General features: G+C 36.8%; 1 long non-coding RNA gene across 1 annotated transcript in view; it reads left to right on the top strand.

The window, feature by feature from the left end:
* The first annotated feature begins 2,765 nt into the window (after positions 1-2,765).
* The window catches only part of LOC150097159 (uncharacterized), a 50,579-nt gene continuing 47,344 nt past the window's right edge, over positions 2,766-6,000 (top strand). The window contains exon 1 of the long non-coding RNA XR_016549655.1: positions 2,766-2,890. This is a non-coding gene — a long non-coding RNA (uncharacterized LOC150097159). The remainder of the gene's footprint in view (positions 2,891-6,000) is intronic.

Raw genomic sequence — 6,000 nt, 5'->3', positions numbered from 1 at the left:
GTAGGGGAGTTTATGCCTTTAATGATTGGTCTGAGTGAAGAGTTTAATTTATGGGTCTTTGGGAGTCCATATAATCGTGGGATTAGCAGATGAATCGACCTGAGAGAAAGAGATGTTTCTTGCTAACTCCGATGTGGTTTTCAGTAAATTGTTGGTCCTATTGGGCAGTTCTTTTGTAGGGTTACAGTTTAGTTCAGAGTAAGTGTCAGTGTTTAGTAGTTCCAAAATTTTGTTATGGTAATCAGATTTGTCTAAGATGACAGTAGCATTCCCTTTGTCTGCAGGGAGAATAATGATGTCATTATTATTTCTTAAGTTTTTAATAGCTGATCCTCATCCTATCATAATTTAACCTTTTCTAAAAAAAAATTTAATGATTAATTCTTCCCTTCCATTTTCATCGGAAGAAGAAAGTGTACTTGTTCTCAATTTTGTTATAGCTCCTACTTTCTTACCTAAAGAACTATTCTTAACCAAGATAGAAAAAGCAACAACCTTATTACCAACCCTTGTTCGTATGGAAGCTATATTCAGCATAAATCATGCAAGACTGCCATCTGACATTTCTCATTCTGAAAGATCAGCTATTAAAAACTTAAGAAATAATAATGACATTATTATTCTCCCTGCAGGTAAAAAGAATGCCACTGTCATCTTAGACAAATCTGATTACCATAACAAAATTTTGGAACTACTAAACACTGACACTTACTCTGAAAAAATTTTCGCTAGTCCGTAAATACTTGGGGAGCGCGCGTAATGCGGAAATAGTGTTTTGACCGTATCTTTGGGCCATGTGGTAAATGACTTAAGTAGTTTCTTTGTTTTGTTTTTTATGCTATTGGTTGGGTTGTAGTTAACTAATTGGTATGTGTTATTGTCAGAGACCAGCAGATTCATTTTTTCTACATAAGTGGTAACGTTTAAAATAACGGTGGCATATCCTTTATCGGCTCTGGTTATTACTAAGTTCGGATTTGTTTTAACTGATTTTATTGCTGTTAATTCGTGTTTAGTTATATTGCTTGTTATTGTTTTGTTATGATTTAAAATGTTGGCAGTTTCTAAACGTATTTTGTCTGCTATGTTATTTGGGATGAATCTTAGGCCTCTTTCAATATTACAAATAAATTCAAGTTTGTTTATCGATTTCGGTGCTATAGCAAAATTTAAACCTTTGTTAAGTATAGAGATTTCGTCTTTGTTTAGAACGTGGTTAGATAGGTTGACTACGTTACTGATACCTGTGGGCGATTGGTGGCTCCTGTTGTTTCTTGCTTCTGGTTGGTTGTTGTTGTACACCGTGGAGAACTTTGAACATTACGGCTGGTTTTGTCGTTCTTTTAGTCTTTGGAAATTAAGTTTTCTTTCTTCGTTTGGAGGATGTGGTTCGATGTGTTGTCTGTAATTTTTTCTAGGCTCATCCAGATATCTTCGTTTACGTAGCATGGAAGTTCCTTTTTTTTTTTTTCCCTTTAGAAGCTAGTTTTGTGTAGCGGCTAAGTTCTTTCTGGTAGCTTTGATCAGCTTTCTGAGTAGTGCTTTCTCCATGCAGTGGTATATTCGTTGCGCCTTTGTTCAGGTGAATTTTCTCTTTAGCCTGATGCAATTAGGAGTGATATTGCTGTCCCTACACCGTTTTTAAAAAGCCAGTCGATTGATCAAATTCGAAACTTGAATCTTCAGCAAACCGTATTGGTTGCATAGTTTGTGGGTCGAATCTCCATGAATTATGGAGATTCGACAACCGTGTTAAAAAAACTCGAAACGTCGGGATAATAAAAAAGTTTTTTAACACGTTGTAAATTCCATGAAATTTTTAAATAGAAAAAAAGTATATTGTACTCGTCTTCGCTTGATTTTAATTACCCACGCAGACATTGGCGTCAGCAGAGGGGAGTAAATCGGGCACTTTCTCTCCCCCGGGAATCTACTTGTAAAAAAAATATATACAATAAAATAAAAATTAAATAAATTTATTGATGTAATCACAAAACGCCAGCGAAAACGTCGACCCGAAGCGCCGTCTACCACGGTTGTTGTATTTAATGGTCATCTTCGTCCATGTGGTTGCTGGCTGTATGCGTTCGTTTTGTAAAATAATGTAAGTTTATCCTCTCTTAGATAGTATGTGCGGCTTGTATTGGTTACGTTTATTTATTTATTTTTTGAATTATCCCTTGTATGGAAACCTACGTCATCCACCGGCCAAATTGTACTGATTTGGTCTTCGTATGGTGGATACGATGTTCGTCTGCATTTTCCCGACAGCCACTGTGTACCATAACGCTATTAAAAAATATGGAGTCATGACGTAAACGTTTGCGTGGTGATAGCAAGCACGAAACGAATACACATCTGATTTTTACTTGATTTTTGTTATGGGGGTTTTATTTATATTCTCCTGGGTGCTGCTTGTGTTAAGTGTTTTATCGATGGTATCGACTACTATACAACCGACAACATCGCATCATGCGTCGGATATATTTAGTTCCGCCGCATATTCTCTTCTAGCGCCCCTAGTATTACTAAAGATACGTGGGCTTCACTAACAGGTAATATCCAGCAAAAATACTTCTTATTTGTGTTATAGCGGTTTTTCTTTATATTCTACGTACACTCAGTTCTTTTGGTAAAGCAATGTCCATTTCAAAATCGGCGGGCGCCTTTATTCCGCTGAAACTCTATCCTCTTCCACAGATCGGTGTATTCCTATGACGTCGCCTGATGTACTTCCGGTTCACCCCCCTCCTTCCGCTTGCTAACGCATCACCACGTCCGCAGCTATCTCTCATAGATTTAAATGTTAAAAAACCGACCGTTGGAAAGGAAATAGTCCCTTCTGAAAAATTCATTAATTCAAAAACTAAGTTGCTGTGTCATTCCAAAGGTAAGGGATTGTGTGCATTCAATTTTGTAATTTTCCAGAGGAAGCAAAATTCGCCCATAGATATAACCCCACTCATGATCACATCCTCTGATGAAACGATCACATCAATTTTGATCCTTGTTTGCCCTCTTTTACAAACTGCAGAAGATAGTTGTCTCTTAGTAACTTGAAAAATTCATTTTCTTAATTATCAAATGCTAGGAGGGGACGGTCCGCCTCGGGCGGCACTTTGAACTTTTGCAGTTAATTCTAAAATACAGTCTCGAGAACTCATTTCCAAATATTGTAATACTACTGCGAATTTTCCTCGCAATTGCTGTAAGTGTTACCAGTTGTGAGAGGAGTTTTTCTAAATAAAATTTGATTAAGAATTACCTACATTACTATAAAATTGACTTTGCCATTGTCGATTTTGCTAACAGAAAAGCAAGGAAAATAACATTTTAGTATGTTGAAATTAAGGTTTTACTTCAAAAATAAACATAGTATTTTAATTTATTTCCCTATACGTCATTTTGACGCTTTGTGGTATTTTTGGTATGTATTGAGAGGGACAGCAACAGCTCTAGCTATGCCACTGCTGCCATAACGAAAATCACCCATAGCAATTACTTCTGTTGTTTACTAACTCAAGTAGCTTATACATTTCTTCATCTCCACATTCCATGGTGTCATTCAATTAAATATCCAATTAAATCCAAAGCAACATCCAATTAAATTTACTGTCAACCTTCATCTCACATCGCACTGTCTAATTCCCATTGCCAATATATCCATCTTTCATGTCTACCTTATGAGGACATAATTCCCTTGTTATCATCAGCAGCACTTTTCCTCCCTTCTACCGTTGCAAAAAAACAACACTATCATCATTATCAAATTCCTGCCATGTATCCACAAGGGGTGTACAGCATATGATAGTACTACATGAAAAATTTACATCATTAACTTCCTATCTACAATTTTTCTCCAAATCAGTCTGTTACCTGTCAAGACTCCAACATTATCAGATCTTATATTTCTATCTGTTAAGACATTTCTTACTGTCAATCCACCTATATCTTGGTCTTCCTGTGGGTCATTTTCTTTCCAACCTGGTAGAGAACACTTGTTTTGGTAATCTTTCATCTCCCATTATGTTTAAGTGACCATACCATGTGAGATTAGCTCTGCTTACACATTCCTGGATGCTGGCAATGTCAAGTTCTTTTCTAATATCCTCATTTTTAATATGATCTTGCCACTGATGCCACCTGTTCGTGCCCCTGATGTTTCTCAGGGCTCTATCTGTAGTCTTTGGTCAAGTGTTTTACTTCTTACCCAGCTCTCAGATCCATAACTTAAAACTGGTTTGAATACTGTCTTTTATACAGCTAATTTAGTGTTTCGACTAATTTCTCTCTTATTCCATATGAATTTATTCATTTGACAGCTTCGTTGATTTTGTTGTCTATTTCCATATTTAATTTTCCATCGTCACTAAAAATCGTGATTAAGTAGCTGAAATGTTTTACTTGTTACACAGGTTTTCCATTCCCAACTCAGTTGACATTTTCAATGCTTCTGCCTAATTTCATTGTCTTTATCTTGTTATTGCTGACCTTCATACCATATCTATTACAACAGTTTTTCAATTTAGTCAGGGAATCTTGCAGACTTGTAGTAGATTTATTTAGAAGCATAACATCATCCACATAAAGCAAAGAGCTGACATTAACATCTCCAATTTGATATCAGGTTTAATACCACTTTCCTTTATGATGCGATCCATATAGATAATGAATAACAGAGGGGATAATGTACATCCTTGTCTGACACCAGATTTAACATCAAACCATCTTCCCGTACTTCAATTCTAACTGCTGACTCACAACTCAAATAAAGACTAAGTATTGCTTGATATAATGCCCCATTGACACCATATAACTGTAGCATATTGAATAGCTTCTCTCTTGACACCTTGTCATATGCCTTTTCCAGATCTACAAAACTTAAATGCAGATCTTTGTTATATTCCCATGATTTCTCAGCTATTTGTCATAAAGTGAAGATCTGATCTTGACAGCCTCTATTTGGCCAGAATCCAGCTTGTTCTTCCCCAAGCTTTTGTTCCACAATTCTTCTCAACTGTTTCTCTAGTATACTTGCATAAATCTTACCAGGACACTCAGTAAGGAAATACCTCTGTAATTTTTGCATTGTTTTTTATTTCCCTTTTTTATGTATGGGTACTATGAGAGCTCTACTGCAATCATTTGGAATTCGTCCATCTGTCCAGGCCTTCTGAACTATGCAGTAATAACCGGATAACCTGATGTGGCTTGATGGACAACAGTCCCGTGGACTTCGATCCCTTAATCGGTATGTAATAGTCGTGTATTAAATGTTAGCGAGCACCTGGCTCACCCTATTCAGGGTTGTACGGAGGTACCAGAATCGATAAGCAAAGCAGCTTTCAGGCGCTTATGTTTCCACCTATCGTGTTCGTCATAATTCGATGACTCTTGAATGAGTTGATTTGGATGAGCAGCTGCTTTGGCAAAATAAACAGCAGCACTGTTATGTAGGAAAGTGGGAATATCTGGAATATCGGCATCTCGATGTAAGAGAGTATTTCTGACAAACCACGGAGCGTTGAAGATCATACGGAGGCACTTGTTTTGTATAACTTGTAGCTTCTTGATGTTAGTGGGGGAAGTGTGACCCCAGGCTGGCGATCCGTAAGTTAACGATGGTCTGATAATTGTTTTGTAGATCCGTAGTTTATCAGTGCTGACTTGACTTTTTCTATTGAGGAGAGAATAGAGTTATACAATTGCAGAGTTTGCTTTTTTGCATGCATAAACTACAGGGTGTTCGGGATAAATTTGACATATTTATAATTAATTATATTTTTCCGTAAGTTACATGTATTAACACACACTTCTCTTCATTTAAAAGTTTGGACCCTTCTTCATTCATATACAAGATGTCAGAAAGGATGGATAGCTGGAACCCACCTGAATCATGGAAGAGAATAACTTGTATCATGATGATTCGTGCCCGCCATCAAAATAAGGATATTACGACTGCTGCCCAATGCTCCCTGAATACAGTAAAAACAATCAGGC

The sequence above is a fragment of the Typopeltis vanoorti genome, chromosome 17 (genome assembly GCF_054136105.1).
Source record: "Typopeltis vanoorti isolate ZY-2024b chromosome 17, IOZ_Tvanoo_1.0, whole genome shotgun sequence".
In the NCBI taxonomy this organism is placed as follows: Eukaryota; Metazoa; Arthropoda; class Arachnida; order Uropygi; family Thelyphonidae; genus Typopeltis; species Typopeltis vanoorti.
The sequence above is the reverse complement of the archived record's forward strand: the minus strand, read 5'-3'. Positions and strand labels throughout refer to the sequence as shown.